Consider the following 17,610-nt stretch of genomic DNA (forward strand, 5'->3'; position numbering starts at 1 on the left):
TTCCAAGTTCTATAATGGATCGAAGGATGACCTATGCCGTATCACATCTATAATCTAGGTTTAAATTAAGTTTCATAAAAGAGAAAACTATCAAAAATGGTCTACAGTGACCCTCAATTATCTTTAATTACTTATTTAACTTGTTGTACATTACAGTGGCTGATCTGTGGCTTCTCAAGAATTATATAACGGAAAAATCATCGAGTTTCAGATTTTAACTTCAAGTAGCAAATGTGAACACCATGAGCTTTAATTGACGATCGACACTAGTATTACGTAAAGGGGATGTAACAGATGAGACTTCTGCAGTTCTGAGTGAAGCCTTATGAGCTCTTATGCGGCATCGCATGCGTTCATTACCTTGTCGGTGGTTAGGCAGCGTCAGGGGCTGCTGGCAGCGCAGCTCCACACACTTCGCCGTATCGGTAGCAACTCTCTCGAACTTATCCCTACTACTGTTACCGAAGTTGGTTTAAGAAAAAGGTATCTGGCTGTGTTTTCAACTGAGCAATCAACATCTCAATGTTAACCTTAAGCTCTGCCTACAAAAACTATATCCATCCAATGAGAAACGTTGTACTTTTCATGGTGGGGCAATGTTTTTAATGTTTGCTATGTAACACAGACGCGTATAGTCTCACGCTAAAACTTGCAGCTGGTGTGGCCCTTTTAGTGTTATCGTAAGATCTATACTGTTCTTCTGGAGGGCTCTATGTTTTAACGTGGGCTGGGGGATTGACCTCTTGGCGGTCGGTCGGTCATGCGGGTGTCCCATTCTCCCACTCTTATCGTGGGGCCTTCTAGCCTATACGGCTCTGCTCTCGGCTTCTGATCGCGTTTCTCCCCTCGGAACTGCGTCTGTATCATGGTGGGAAGGTATGACATGCATTTAGATGTTCTTGTGTTTGTCTGTGGTATTCAATTTGCTCATTCTTTGATCATTTTACTTTGGTTAATTTAATGTCAGGATTTATTCGGAGCTATGTGACATATTGCCGGATTTGCTATCAGTCAGGGTTTTCATGGAACGTGTTGCATTTGCCTGTCACCTTACAAGGGCATTGAGTTTTGAATAAAGAAAAGTGGAAGATCTTCTTGGTGAACCTGTCCCAGTACATTCGGCTGAGGTGACCGCAAAAATCGTACACCTCTTTCATGGTTTGAGTCTCTTACATTTTCTATTTTCCCAAGGAAGTGGATGCTGTTCTTGTAATTGGACACCATCATTGCCTTCATGATTCTGCGCTCTTTATTCGCCAGTTCTTCGAGGGGGTCTCTATTTGCATTTAGCCACAGGGTTTTGGCTATGTGTATTGCTACTAGCTTCATAACCCTTTCATACTCATGTACCAGTATCTATGTGTTTTGTTATAGGTATTTTTTGTTGCAGATTGTGTGCGGTGTTTGGTAGGCTATTTAAAGTTTACGTATTCGTTCCTAAAACGCTTCTTTCTCCAGTCCGTTTTTTGATCATGATCTCACCCAGGCACTTAAAGTTTTCTGCTTTTTTGATGTCTCCTTATTCTTTCCGGAGTTTTGAGGTTGGTGGTGGACTGGTGAGGGGGGGGGGGGGGAACTTTAATATATCTGCAGTCCCCTTTGTTTGGCGGTTTCGTTTAGAAGTTCGATTTGAATTCGAGCAGTTAGTACGTTGTTGAAGAGAATGGCTATATCATCGGTAAAAGCTAGACAGTCTACCATGCTCCCCTTGGATTTATTTCCAATTCATATTGGGGTATAGTCGATTTCTGTCAATATTATGTTGATCTAGTGTATGAACAAGCCTTTGACCTGGAATTATGTTACAGTCAAATAATAGCTGTGCAGGCAATGGTTTGAGAGTGAACGCTATGTTCCGAAACTAATCACCATTAAAGATTATATGCATCCGTGATAGAAAAGTAAATAAATGCGTTGATACACCGGGCTCATGCGGTAGGTGGGACCGAGCGATAAGAGTGTTAGTCGAATTCGCTAAAGTCAGGGTTCAATTTTGGATATAAATACATGCAATTTATGGTCAACTGAAACCAACAACTGAAGAGAACAACGTAAATGAGAAGAAAAGTTTTTAATAAACTGTTCAATAATACAATAAATGATACTACAGTACATTGTTATGCATTGCAACAAGTTAAAGCAAAGTTACTGGGATGTAGGATGCTTCATAAATTCTAACAATCTCGTCTAAAGATTCAAATATTGTCTCTTCTCACGCAAAATTTCCTTGTAGCACGCTAATCATTTTTTATTCACATTTCGTTTGAGTCTATTGTTGTTAAAATTTGTAACGCTTTTTCATTGAAACTGAGCCCTTCTGACAAGTTCGCAACCGTCAGCTGATCTGATGGAACTCGGTGTAGAGGAATCAGTTTGTTTTTTTCTCTCCCTCATCAATTGTTAGCTCCAGATTGTGTGAATCCAGCAGTTCTTGAACGTCATTTTCATCCGCCTCTAAACTTAATTGTCTGACAAGATCGACCCCTTCTTCAATCAAATTACCAATTTCATTGCAGTCTGGTGCGGATTCCTATCTGGTTTTCAGCGGTGAACAGATATCGACTCAGTTTTTCTTCCAGACGCCATTTAAAGTTTTTTTATGAAATTACGTTCCAGGATCGTCCAATAATTGACACGGCATGTAAAACGTAGAATTGCTTTAAAAAGTCTGTAAGAGAGAGCCCGTCGTTTTGTCTCATAGTTTCATGTAGATGCGGAAACAATCATCTCCTGTAGTAACCTCTAAATGTTTTAATAACTACCTGATCCATAGGTTGAAGCAAATTGCTTGTACTCGGTGGCAAAAGTGAATCTTTCATACGTGGATCGAAATTAGTTAGAGGAACAGGAGAATGTATCTAACAGGAGGATAACCTGGTGCGATAATTATTAATATCATCACTTTAAATAAGATTGGGTTTAATTGGCAATAACGTTCGACATCAGGTATGAAGTGACGACCAAAGCAGCCTTCAGAAAGGGAAGTTATCACCCAAACTTTGGCATTCGACTTCCAAATCACGGGCAGTCCAGATTCAGTTGTAATGGATTTTCTGAGAGATAAACTAAGAGAGGTTTTAAATTTACAGTCATCAGTAGCTTTTGCAACAACCATCACTGCCAGTCGATGTTTGACAACTTTAAAACCAGGAAAAGTTCTCTCATCGGTTGTGATAAAAGCTCTTTTAGACATCTTCCTCCAGAAAAGACCAGTCTCTTCTACGGTGAATATGGTGGCGATGGTAAAGCTACCGTCTCCTGTCACTGTCCTGACTTTCTCTGGACAGATACTTATTGGCGCTTGCCGCCTCTCCCCTTTCTGTGAAGCTGGACCAATTACGACTTTCAAATTGGCTACTACACTACTGGCCATTAAAATTGCTACACCACGAAGATGACGTGCTACAGATGCGAAATTTAACCGACAGGAAGAATTTGCTGTGATATGCAAATGATTAGCTTTTCAGAGCATTCGCATAAGATTGCCGCCTGTGGCGACACCTACAACGTACTGAAAAGAGGAAAGTTTCCAACCGATTTCTCATACATAAACAGCAGTAGAGCGGCGTTGCCTGGTGAAACGTTGTTGTGATGCCGCGTGTAAGGAGGAGAAATGCGTACCATCACGTTGATAAAGGTCGGATTGTAGCCTATCGCGATTGCGGTTTATCGTATCGCGACATTGCTGCTCGCGTTGGTCGAGATCCAATGACTCGTAGCAGAATATGGAATCGGTGGGTTCAGGAGAGTAATACGGAACGCCGTGCTGGATCCCAACGGCCTCGTATCACTAGCAGTCGAGATGACAGGCATCTTATTCGCAAGGCTGTAGCGGATCGTGCAGCCACGTCTCGATCGCTGTGTCAACAGATGGGGACGTTTGCAAGACAACAACTATCGGCACGAACAGTTCGACGACGTTTGGAGCAGCATGGACTATCAGCTCGGAGACCATGGCTGCGGTTAACCTTGACGCTGCATCACAGACAGGAATCCCTGCGATGGTGTACTCAATGACGAACCTGGGTTCACGAATGGCAAAACGTCATTTTTTCCGTTGAACCCAGGTACTGTGTACAGCATCATGATGTACGCATCCGTGTTTGGCGACATCGCGGTGAACGCACATAGGAAGCGTGTATTCGTCATCGCCATACTGGCGTATCAGCCGGCGTGATGGTATGGGGTGCCATTGGTTACACGTCTCGGTCACCTCTTGTTCGCATTGACGGCATTTTGAACAGTGTACGTTACATTTCAGAGATGTTACGACCCGTGGCTCTACCCTCCATTCGATCCCTTCGAAACCCTACATTTCAGCAGGATAATGCACGACCGCATGTTGCAGGTCCAGAACGGGCCTTTCTGGATACAGAGAGTGTTCGACTGCTGCCCCGGCCAGCACATTCTCTAGATCCCTCACCAACTGAAATTGTCTAGTCAATGGTGGCCGAGCAACTGGCTCGTCACAATACGCCAGTCACTACTCTTGATGAACTGTAGTATCGTGTTGAAGCTGCATGGGTAGCTGTACCTGTACACGCCATCCAAGCTCAGTTTGACTCAATGTCCAGGAGTATCAAGGCCATTATTACGGTCGGAGATGGTAGTTCTGGGTACTGATTTCTCAGGATCTGTGTACCCAAATTGCGTGAAAATGTAATCACATGTCAGTTCTAGTATAATATATTTGTCCAATGAATACCCGTTTATCACCTGAATTTCTTCTTGGTGTAGCAATTTAAATGACAAGTAGTGTAGTTTTGGCCGCCTACTCAGATCCTTCTTTCCTGCTACATGTATTCAAAAACTGGGATGTTTCACTGAATTGAGAATTTTTTCTTTACAGTTTACAATTTCTCTGGCTGTTTATTTGGGCAGGATCAAACTTCTTAGCCAATTCACAAATTTTAATTTTTTCATCGAAGTCTTTGGTCATACAAAGTTTACATTCCAAAGATAACGGTTTTCCTTTCTTGTTTGATGCAAATGAATCAGTTCTGCTTCGTTTGGACCACACAGACAGAATCTATCTATCAGGAAAGCCCCATGGATAAAACTGTTACGCATGAAACACGTCCAAATATGTTGTGAGCCGAACACTGTGTGTGTGGATTGGGGGAATAGAGGTACGAGGCACTCCAATAGACGAACCGCTTATCTCTGCATCTGAGTAAAATGGGATAGCATAAGTCGGAGTATTCTTTATTCTACATTAGGATCGCGACGTACAAAGTATGTTCATTTCCTTCCTAGTATGCGGTAGGCAACTTTGATGTAGTGCCCCTTGGAACACCGCACACTTCGGTTACCTTTGTTACGTAAGCGTCCGCAATACGAGACTCAGCAATTTGCTCATGTACGAATTCATTTAGCTTCGACATAATGCTCTCACAATACCACAGAACACTGTTCTGATCACTTGCCACGTTATGGGAACGCTGCACAGATGCCGCTAGTGATGAAATAGAACCACGCAAGCTGCAGGATTCGCTAGTATCTGAATGTGAGTTCCAGCATGTGTTTCTCGCGGAGTTTTACATTTCTGGCCAGTCTCTACGCAACCGCACGTATGAGACATAGCAGTGAAGTTGGCGATTTAGACGCACGTTTACATTGTTGTTGTTGTTGTTGTTGTTGTGGTCTTCAGTCCAGACTGGTTTGATGCAGCTCTCCATGCTACTCTATCCTGTGCAAGCTTCTTCATCTCCCAGTACCTACTGCAACCTAAATCCTTCTGAATCTGCTTAGTGTATTCATCTCTTGGTCTCCCTCTATGATTTTTACCCTCCATACTGCCCTCCAATACTAAACCTGTGATCACTTGATGCCTCAGAACATGTCCTACCAACAGATCCCTTCTTCTAGTCAAGTTGTGCCTTAAACTTCTCTTCTCCCCAATCCTATTCAACACTTCGTCATTAGTTATGTGATCTACCCATCTAATCTTCAGCATTCTTCTGTAGCACCACATTTCGAAAGATTCTATTCTATTCTTGTCCAAATTATTTATCGTCCATGTTTCACTTCCATACATGGCTACACTCCATACAAATACTTTCAGAAACGACTTCCTGACACTTAAATCTATACTCGATGTTAACAAATTTCTCTTCTTCAGAAATGTTTTCCTTGGCATTGCCAGTCTACATTTTATATTCACTCTACTTCGACCATCATCAGTTATTTTGCTCCCCAAATAGAAAAACTCCTTTACTACTTTAAGTGTCTCATTTCCTAATCTAATTTCCTCAGCATCAACTGACTTAATTCGACTACTTTCCATTATCCTCGTTTTGCTTTTGTTGATGTTCATCTTATATCCTCCTTTCAAGACACTATCCATTCCGTTCAATTGCTCTCCCAAGTCTCTGACAGAATTACAATGTCATCGGCGAACCTCAAAGTTTTTATTTCTTCTTCATGGATTTTAATACCTACTCCGAACTTTTCTTTTGTTTCCTTTACTGCTTGCTCAACATGCAGATTGAATAGCATCGGGGAGAGGCTACAACCCTTTCTCACTGCCTTCCAAACCACGGCTTCCCTTTCATGTACCTCGACTCTTATAACTGCCATCTGGTTTCTGTACAAATTGTAAATAGCCTTTCGCTCCCTGTATTTTATCCCTGCCACCTTCAGAATTTGGAAGAGAGTATTCCAGTCAACATTGTCAAAAGCTTTCTCTAAGTCTACAAATGCTAGAAACGTAGGTTTGCCTTTCCTTAATCTACTTTCTAAGATAAGTCGTAGGGTCAGTATTGCCTCACGTGTTCCAACATTTCTACGGAATCCAAACTGATCTTTCCCGAGGTCGGCTTCTACCTGTTTTTGCATTCGTCTGTAACTAATTCGCGTTAGTATTTTGCAGCTGTGACTTATTAAACTGATAGTTCGCTGATTTTCACATCTGTCAACACCTGCTTTCTCTGGGATTGGAATTATTATATTCTTCTTGAAGTCTGAGGGAATTTCGCCTGTCTCATACATCTTGCTCACCAGATGGTAGAGTTTTGTCAGGACCGGCTCTCCCAAATCTGGCAGTAGTTCTAATGGAATGTTGTCTATTCCCGGGGCCTATGTGAAATTATGAATTTCGTCAACTACCATGCTGCGCTAGCCGATGTTGAAGTAGTAAAAAAGAGACTTGTCGCGAAATGTAGTCCAGGATAACGCCTTTCACAGCATGGTAACTGATGGAACTTACAACTTCACATGCTCTGTAATTAGTCAATCGTCTTTTATGACACGACATTAATGCTGAGCAAGATTTACACAGAAGGAGTTGCGTATACAAAACTTGCTGTTATGACTGTAGGATTACTAATTCGGACAATCGGGAAGGAATTTTAAAACATCATACAAGGGTTGCACACACTTAAGAAGGAAAACCACAGAAAGGAAATCCACCTTCCCAGTGCAAAGTAACCCTCAGGGTGTGTGTTGGGTTAAGTATCAGTAGAACTCCATTTATAAATGGCCGTTGGTCCCGTTTCGCGCCAAAATGAGCTCGCACACATTCCCTAACATCAAATTTAATTTCAGGCACGTATTTATAATCACGGAACTAATTTACCAGCGAAACTGTACTGAAGCTAATTGAACATCTAAGCGATAACCGATCTATACTTTAATGCCATGACTGTTACTCCAACTGGCCACATGGCGGGAAACTGTGTACACAAAGAAAACATAGAAAAAATCATAAAAATCCCCCAAAACTTTACTATAAAGAAGAGAGCATACAAAAAGGCACGACATGAAATAACTATCTTCACGACCCAAAAGACGACCGTGAGCTTAGGGCCCATGATCCATGCTTGTGCAAGGCACAAACCGAAAGTTCTTACGGAAATTTAAAGCAAATAGCGAAAATAAATTCCCTTAAGGGGGTTTACCGGTAATGTTACACCTGCTTCCACCATCCTGACCTTAATCAGCAGCAGTTTTGAAACATTCCAATACCTTACATAATACTACCGTAAAGTGCAGAACTCCAACTTCTGCGTCTGTACCGCTCCGCTGCCCATGAACAAGTGCTCTTCCAACCGAGTTCGCCTAACCGTTCCGCTTACAAACGTGGTGGGGGTGGCTCGCCAACCTAACACAGCCAATTCGCGCACCTACGTGTCATCTTTGCCCTGATCTGCCAACTTGGTCTCTGCTAAACTTGTTCACGCTTGGGGGTTGGTACTACCCTACCACAGAACGACCATTCACGTAGTGTTACAATCTCTGCCTAAAGCTTCCTGCTAGTTCACACACTCCCTCATTTATACCGTCCAGGCCGCACAAAGGAAAGGAAAATGGGAAACGTGGTACACAACAGAAAAAAAAATTCAATAAGTAACACTGTTTAGTTCATTCTCTCCTTTTGGACACCAGCTGAGGCATTACCTGCAAGAGAAAAAACTCTTGCTAATAACTTCTGCGTGCTAGAAATTTAATAAAACATTGAAACGGCACAACAAGTTTCGTTTCACCAGCTCGCCTCAAACTAGATAATCACACGGCACACAATATTAAAAGAACCTCATAAATCTTCATACACGGCGTACTGGGTACCGGCCGCTCACCTGTCACGGTGCCGTGTAGAGAAGTCGGCTCCACAGCCGCGGCTATGCTGACGAGAAGCGCCAGTAGCAGCACTCTCATGGTCCATCCGGCAGGTGTCCAGGTAAGCGAGCGACAGCCGTATAAGTCTGCCAACAGCGCCGGCAGAGCGACTTCCAAGTTTTATCGCTTCCGACAACAGCGGCTAACTGCCTTTCTGTTACCAGAGTCCCAAATAGATAACGAAATCTGTGGGAGACAAGTTGTTACCACTGCTGTTTCCCTTAGTACTGTTGGTCAAACTACGCTGTAATCGTTCCGAGGACCTGTTTTAAGTAAGTTATACTCCCCCGATGGACGTTTCCTTTGTTAAGACTGATTGCTTATATCTTCCTGAAAGCCATTATTTGCGCAAAGTGCCTGCAGAATATGTCTAACCTGAAACAAATAGGGCACTTTCCATTTCTGATACGAGGCTCACTCCAAAACAAATGCACACTATTTTTGTAAAAATACAGTTTTCATTCCGCATGTGTGAAAGTTTTACAGTGTGTAGATACTGTGGGGCGGCGGTTAGAAAATTTACTGTTGTATAAATGTTTGAATGTTGAAACACTTCCCGGCCGATGCACCATATGTGGAGCGGCTGATAGGAATTATTGTTGTTAAATGTTCCTATTATTTAGTCTGTCTTTTGCCGTTCTCCACACTGGCTCTCTAACTACAATATTGGCAACCAGAAACTGATTAGCAAAACGTGAAGCCTGTAATTAGAATTCCTAGTGCCCACTTCATCTGAGAAATATACTTATAGCTACAGCTCATAGCTCTGAGGAATTAGGAGATTGTCTGGGATTCATAATCAAAAACGATCGTGAAAAAAAAACTTCGTTATATTCTGAAAGTCACAGATGAAAAAAAAAAAAGAATTCCACACAATCTGACTAACAGAGCAGTTCAGAGTCTAATGCGCTGATGCAACTATAACTGTCCAAATTAAATGTTTACATGAATGCTCGCCATAATTTGATGATAATGTTCATCAAATGCCACGCTAAATAATGGTAGAATATCTGTCCCGCGGCGGCACGTGAAAATACGACATACGAAAACTGAAAATCGATAATTAAAGTCATCCCAGAATTAACACTTCACTCGAAAATGATTTCATGGTTACGCGTATCCCGAGTAACTTAATGCGGCATCCGAGGCCGTTTATAGCAATGATACCGACGCGACGCGACTCCCGACACAGGTGGCGTGCTATTCAGCGTCTGGAGAGAACTGGGGCCTTACTCTCGTGCAGCGTTCTTATATATAAAGCCGCGGTGCGGAGGGCTAAGGGAACGCCTGATCAAATCGGCTCTCCCGAATAGCCGCTGGGCTAGTAATGCACCACCTTAAGTTACCGAATAAATCATAGCTTCTTTTGCTGATGGCCGATGAAGCTCTCATTTTAAATGTGCATTCAACGCACAGGTAAGTAATCATAATAAAAGTTTGACGTGGCTAAGTTAAATATTTTGGGCGAGAGAATTAATTTAATTACACTGCATGCAGTAGACGAGCTCTGAACTTGCCCTTTGGAGATATGCTATCGCTATAGTGTTATAGTTATTCAAATGAAACTTCTCACATCTTTATGGTGATAGCGGATCTCCATTCTACTTAAATATAAACATCCTAGCCTTATTTATTAGCCTACTTAATCTATCTTGCTTCCTTAATTTTTAAGACAAAAACCAGAAAATCATGAATTTCCACTAAAATTTCAATTTGTGAAATCCAAAGTACTGTTTTTATTAAATTATTATGAAAGAGGAACCTAAATATAAATTTTTAAGTCTCTAGCTCTATTCTGTTGCGCCAATGATTTTTACAGAAAAACGTCCAAATTTCGAAAATGGTTAAAGTTATTGAACTGAAATTTAACATACATTGATTCAGTATTACTCCTGACATGCTAGAAACGTTTTAGGTTATTTGCTTGATTTTTAAAGTATTGCGCAACATTTATGATGTCAGAGCTAGTTACAGCGGACTGGCTGGCTCACAATGGAAAGACTGATGTGAATTTACTATGGCGTGAGTAGCCTGCTTCCCTACAATACATCCTTCCCGCTTGTTTTCAAACTTTGTTCAACCTGTTCCTGTGAGTGGCGCCGTCACAGCATGTCTTCAAGCTGGCTGCTACACTTGACGTTCGTCAGAAGCAACGTGCTGTCATAGAATTCCTGTGCTGTGAAAACGAGACAGTGGGAAACATTCACAAGAGGTTGAAAAAGATGTACGGAGATGCTGCTGTCGAACGCAGTGCAGTAAGTCGGTGGGCAAGCAGGTTACGTGATGAAAGCTGGCACTGCAATATTGAGGATTGTCCTCGCAGCGGCAGGCCTCGTACTCCACACACTCCAGACAATATACAGAGAGTTAACGAATTGGTGACTGCTGACAGACGCATCACAGTGAACGAATTGTCACGCTACGCTGGGATAGAGGAAGGAAGTGTTTTCAGAATACTTTAAAGAGTTGGCATTAAAAAAGGTTTGTGCCAGGTGGGTCCCAAGATGTTGACAGTGACTCACAAAGAAACAAGAAAAACGGTATGCAGCGAACTTTTGGAACAGTACGAGAATGGTGGAGATGAATTTCTTGGAAGAATTGTAATATGGCTCCATCATTTTTCACCAGAGATGAAGAGGCAATCAATGGAGTGGCATCATGTAAATTCACCCAAGAAAAAAAATTCAAAACCACACCTTCTGCTGGAAAAGTTATGGCTATGGTGTTTTTTGATTCCGAAGGACTCTTACTTGTGGACATCATGCCAAGTGGAACCACCATAAATTCTGATGCATGTGTGACGACACTGAAGAAACTTCAAACTCGACTGAGTCGTGTTCGACCACATCGGCAACAGCAGGATGTTCTGCTGTTGCACGGCAATGCACGGCCACATGTCAGTGTAAAAACCATGGAAGCGATCACAAAACTCGGATGGACAACTCTGAAACATCCGTCTTACAGTCCTGATCTGGCCCCATGTGACTCATCTCTTTGGGAAACTGAAAGACTCTCCTCGTGGAACAAGGTTTGAAGATGATGACTCCCCTGTGCACGCTGCCAAACAGTGGCTCCAAGAGTTTGGTCCAGAATTTTACCGTGCGGGTATACAGGCGTTGGTTCCAAGATGGCGTAAGCCAGTTGAGGGGGGGTGGAAATTATGTAGAGAAATGAAAACATTATTCCTAAACTATGTATCTACACACTGTAAAAGTTTCAAACATGTAGAATAAAAGATGGATTTAAAAAAAAAATAGTGTGCATTTCTTTTGGAGTGACCCTCGTACTTAAAGCAGATGCTTCTGGAATCAGACTTCCTCTTCCAGTAATACAACAATACTTCTAATAACTCAAATTGGTTCTCTTGCCATTACAGTCAGGCGCCTGTTTCATCACTTTCAGTGTAGTATAGACACTGCTCACTGCATATAGCTTTTCCGTTTTATCAGCGGCTTGGACAGTGTCTGTTAGATGACAATCAGTTCGGCTTTGGGAAAGGTAAAGACACCATTGAGGCTGCTCCCATGTTGCAGTTGATAATGAAAGTAGGGGTGAAGAAAAATCAAGACAGGGTCATAGGATTGATCGACCTGGAATAAAATCTTCGAAATTTTTATATAAAGGGCGAGCTATAGGGAAATACGGTAACAAGCAATATGTACAAAAACCAAGAGGGAGCAACAAAACCGGATGATCAAGAACGAAGCGCTCAGAATAAAAAGAGTTTAGGACATGGATGCAATCTTTTACCCCAGCTGTTCAGTCTATACATCGAAGAAGCGATGACGTAAATAAAAGAAAGGTTCAACAGTGGGATTAAAATTCAGAGTGAAAGGATATCAGTGATAAAGTTCGCTGATGACATTGTTATCCTCGGTGAAAGTGAAGAAGAATTACAGGAACTGTTAAATGGAACGTATAGTTTAACAAGTACAGAATGTAGAGTGAGAGTAATTTGAAGAAAGATGAACGTAATGAAATGCAGCAGAAATCATAACAGCGAGCATCATAATTGGCGGTCATAGAGTAGACGAAGTTAAGGACATCTCCTACTTAGCCAGCAAAATAACCAATGATGTACGGAGCAAGGAGGATATGAGAAGGAAACTGGCACTGCCAGAAAGAGCATTATTGGCCAAGGGAAGTCTAGTGGTATCAAACTTATGTCTTAATTGGAGGAAGAAATTTCTGAGAATGTACGTTTGGAACACATGTAGCGAAACTTGAATTGTGAGAAATTCCCAAACGGAAGAGAATCGAAGCATTTGATAAGTGGTGCTACAGAAAGAATGTTGAAAATTAGTTTGATAAAGTAAAAAATGAAGACGTTGTCCTCAGAATCACTGAGGAATGGAATACATGGAAAGCACTGACTAGAAGAGGGCCACGATGATAGGACGTCTGTTGAGACACCAGAGAAAAACTTCCATATTATTTCAGAGAACTTAAGATGTTAGAAACTGTAGAGGAAGACAGAGAGTGAAATAGATGCAGCAACTGACTGAGGACATACGTTAAAGGTCCTACTCTGAGAAGAAAAGGTTGACACAGGAGAGGAATTCGTAGAGGGCCACATCCATCTAGTCAGTGGCCTGAGGACGAAAAAAAAAAAAAAAAAAAAGCTTTGATTTTGAGCAAGCTCTTTTATATGCTTGAAGAAACACCGATAATCACTGGAATTTCTCTTAGAGAACAAAAGTTCAAAAGTTGAAACCCAAACACCTGTCGCTTTTCACGCGCCCTATCAGTTTGTACGTGGCCCATTTATAAAGATCGGTAGCTGCGCTGGTGTCTTGGAGAAGGTCACACACCCACCATTTCCAGAATTCTGTGTCATTAAGTACCAGGTACTCACTAAAATTGCAGGCGGGATATTGTTGACGAAATATAAACGTCCATAACGTAGTTGGGGCATCGATTAGTAAATAAAATCGCTAATTTCACGCTTCCTCAATTGCTGTGAGTGCAATGACAGATTTATTCATGAGTTCGGTCAAAAATTCACAATACCCTGAACCCCAAGTTACTGTGCAAAACTAAAATCCTAATGGATATTCTCCTGGAAACATTTTTAAGTCCACAAAGTGTGTAGAAATTTTAAAAGTTCATAGAATTGTCATATGAAATATTTCAAAAACTTGTGTTCGTGAGTAAGACCCTGCACTTCAGCATAATCTTTGTTCTACCGGTTGGTCCTGGACAGCACAGATGCCGTCCTTGAAAAACATACAATTTTCGGTTGAGGAACTGACAGAATGCATTTTGTGCATATTGTTGCTAAAAGTTTGAGTGTAAATGATTTACATAACTCGTCCTTTGGTGCTGATACCTTTGTCTGATTGAAATATGTTAGTTGGAAAGCTTTTTATATGTAAATCTAATTTAACAACGCTCACTGGTTACTCTCGGACTTGGCAATGAGTAAGAGAAAAATATTGAACTTTTCCCTATTGCAAGTAATACATATAAATACATGGTAATATTAGGTCTTTGTTGGATTACTTATATTGTGAGTTACCTCTATCTCGTTATAGAGAAGTGGTCAAAGTCAGCAGTATTCAACATTCACATTCTTAGGTTTCAAGAAAAGGCAGAGTGTCAGACAATCTGAAAAAATAGCTAAATTACAGCTCTTTGAAATTCGACAGTACATAACAGTTAAACAATTAAGCAAATCTGAACGCATCTCCCATCTGAGATAAACGTGGTGCATCTAATGACACAACAATATCTTCAATATGTTTATACCAGTGAAAGGTAATGTTTTACAGTGTCTAAACATTTATGCAGTTAACCTCTTAATGAAGAACGTATAAATGTTTCGTGCGATTTCGGCAAACGATATGTCAGATGACAGCATTGGACCATATCTATAATCTCTGAAAGCTAAGTATCCGAATCTGATTTAATTTCTGAACAATAGCGTTTATTATATATTTTCATTCTGTAAATGCTTTTCAGATCATGATATTCTTCACAATAAGACAGCAAGTGAATGTTGCGTGGATACGTCACATCTGGTCATACTTGTGTATTTACCTGATGAATATTTTACTGTTTCATCAGTGACTTTATGTAATTATTAATGAGAACCTCTAGTACAAAATTATGGCAATTTAAGAAGTTGTTAGTCACTTGTGTTAGCTGACACCATTAAAAAGAATGCCAAAAGACGCTTCTCCTGTCAAGCTACCCTAAATAATTGCTTAAACAATATTTAGGGATAATCAGTTACCATTTAATGTGAGTGCACTTGTTCAAGAATACTGACTTATTTGTAAACAAACTTTTGAGACTTCCTGGCAGATTAAACTTTGTGTTGGACCGAGAATCGAACTCGGGACCTTTGCCCTTCGTGGGCAAGTGCTCTACCGTCTGAGCTACCCAAGCACGACTCACGCCACGTCCTCACAGCTTCACTTCTGCCAATACCTCGTCTCCTACCTTCCAGACTTCACAGGAGCTCTCCTGCGTGTTAGTTAGGTCAGGCGGTAGAGCACTTGTCCGTAAAAAAGCAAAGGTCCTGAGCTCGAGTCTCGGTCCGGCAAACAGTTTTAACCTGCCAGGAAGTTTCACATCAGCGCAGATTCCCCTGCAGAGTGAAAATATCATTCTGAAAATCATTATTTGTAAATAATGTAAGCTGTCTGAGTGTGCCTGAATGTTTATAACGTTTTTACATTTCGCCGGCCGTAGTGGCCGAGCGGTTCTAGGCTCTTCAGTCTGGAACAGCGCGACCGCTACGGTCGCAGGTTCGAATCATGCCTCGGGCATGGATGTGTGTGTTGTCCTTAGGTTAGTAAGGTTTAAGTAGTTCTACGTTCTAGGGGACTGATGACCTGAGAAGTTAAGTCCCATAGTGCTCACAGCCGTTTTAACCACTTTTTACATTTCAAAATATTAGTGGTGTATCAGTTTATGCGGGAAGTGGTCAAGTTCAGTCAAATCGTGTCCGTAGCGCTTAAGATGGGTGTAATTTTGGTGGGGGAGAGCTTTCAGCCAATGGAAAAGCAGACAGGCCCGGAACACCACTACAGTCACGTGGAGAGAGAGATTTTTTTGTGCGAAGACCTCAGGGGACAATTTATGCTAAGACCTGGTGGAAGTCAGACGTGCCTGTGGTAATGTGTTGTGTCCCTCGCCTTGGTGACTGATTATGGACGTTTGAAACGTTCCCTTCGAAAAATTAATGAACTCCTGTGCTGATAAACCTCTTACGTTATTTGATTTTCAAACAGCCGAGCAAAACTGAACGTACTCAGACAGTTCTCTCTTTACTTATTCTGATCAACACTAAACCGACACACAATATTTTTTTTAGCGCAACGCAATCTGACTTTCAATAATCCCTACAAAAGAATAGCCCTGACTAACAATAAGCTATACCTTTCTTGAATCACTTACCTCACAAAAATCTTCGTTACTCGAACTACTGCAATACAGCGAGCGCCAATACTGCCAACTAAATAAAAGATTCTAATTACTGAAGGCACTAACTACTGATAGTCATAATTAGCAAATGAAAGATTTTGATGGAGAACAAACAATGTATTTACCTTCATCGTCTTCCTCTGAATCAGATACAGTGCTTAACGAGCCACCACAAGGTACACTTCTGAACAATGGACTATTTGCACAAAACATGCACCAATGACTATATTGTTTAATATGTGGCGGACAAGTTACACCATATGAAAATGATGGTGCCTTGGTTACCATATTAATTCTCATTGCAATTAGAAGTGGTTGCAGTAGCGGGTTTCGCCATGAATCGGATAATTTGTATAAACAATTCTCACAAATAGTATATACGAAATGTTTGTAAGTAACTTCGTAAAAAAATACTTTAATTTTGAATCTACTTTGCCAGAATGTACTAATATCAAAAAAAGACATTGTAATCAAACCGAGTGTTTCCCACGGAACTGGAATTCTCGCTCTTATTTTTGCACAAGCTTCTACTGCATCATTTACTATTTCAGGAATCGTGGGAACATTTTCACTTTTATCAAATATATAACATTCTGGCAGTCTATACGAATTTAACATGAAATTAAATTTTGAATAACGAAATTCCAATAAAATATCTTCCCGTATAGTTTGTGGTAACTCCAATTGATAAACATCCAAGGCATTTTTGAGTCTTCCACAAACGGCAATTCGTGCAAGTTTGTACAAAGTTTCCATTATACAGAAATGTACTTACTATTTCTGGCAGCTCGTCAGAGACAATAGACGTTCTCGCAGTGGATTCAGAGGACATACTGTGAAGACAACAATTTCATGCCCCTTATATACTGGATTGGTTGCTAAGCAATTTCAGTTATCAATACTCACATGTCTGTCACTCTAAAAAGACAACTTTTACACGCGCCAACCTTTTGCTGGCGTGGGTGCTTGCTCAGATAATTGTCCTAAAAGTACAAATTATCTCAGTGGGACAGGGACCGCCGCCATCGCGACCTTGGGACCCGCGGGACCCCCTTTCTTTTTATCAGTTGCTGACCCTCGAATCATGAAACGACGCGACGCAGTCATGTTTCGATTCATGAGGGTCAGCAACTTTATATCCGGGACCTGTGGAAGACATTGAAATGGCGGAAAGAATTCCATTAACAAATGTAAATCGTTCTCGTAGCAGTAATGATATTCGAACAGTGCAAAGAGAGGATGCTGCTACTCGTATACGGTATGGAGATAATCCAGCATTCGACGATTTGGATACGAGTGGCGAAACAGTTGAATTTGAACGGGTGCCAGAAACAAGGCCGGAAGAAAGTAATCTTGGAGTGCGACGGCGCCGTCCAAATACACTCCTTGAAATGGAAAAAAGAACACATTGACACCGGTGTGTCAGACCCACCGTACTTGCTCCGGACACTGCGAGAGGGCTGTACAAGCAATGATCACACGCACGCCACAGCGGACACACCAGGAACCGCGGTGTTGGCCGTCGAATGGCGCTAGCTGCGCAGCATTTGTGCACCGCCGCCG

The 17,610-nt window shown here is 41.5% G+C and overlaps 1 long non-coding RNA gene across 1 annotated transcript in view; it reads right to left on the bottom strand.

Moving 5' to 3' along the window:
- The window catches only part of LOC126100890 (uncharacterized), a 43,458-nt gene extending 26,600 nt beyond the window's left edge, over positions 1-16,858 (bottom strand). Inside the window, exons 1-2 of the long non-coding RNA XR_007522226.1 lie at positions 16,173-16,858; positions 16,021-16,078 (exon numbers count right to left, since the gene is read on the bottom strand). This is a non-coding gene — a long non-coding RNA (uncharacterized LOC126100890). The remainder of the gene's footprint in view (positions 1-16,020; positions 16,079-16,172) is intronic.
- Positions 16,859-17,610: the final 752 nt, after the last annotated feature.

The sequence above is a fragment of the Schistocerca cancellata genome, chromosome 9 (assembly GCF_023864275.1).
Source record: "Schistocerca cancellata isolate TAMUIC-IGC-003103 chromosome 9, iqSchCanc2.1, whole genome shotgun sequence".
NCBI lineage: Eukaryota > Metazoa > Arthropoda > Insecta > Orthoptera > Acrididae > Schistocerca > Schistocerca cancellata.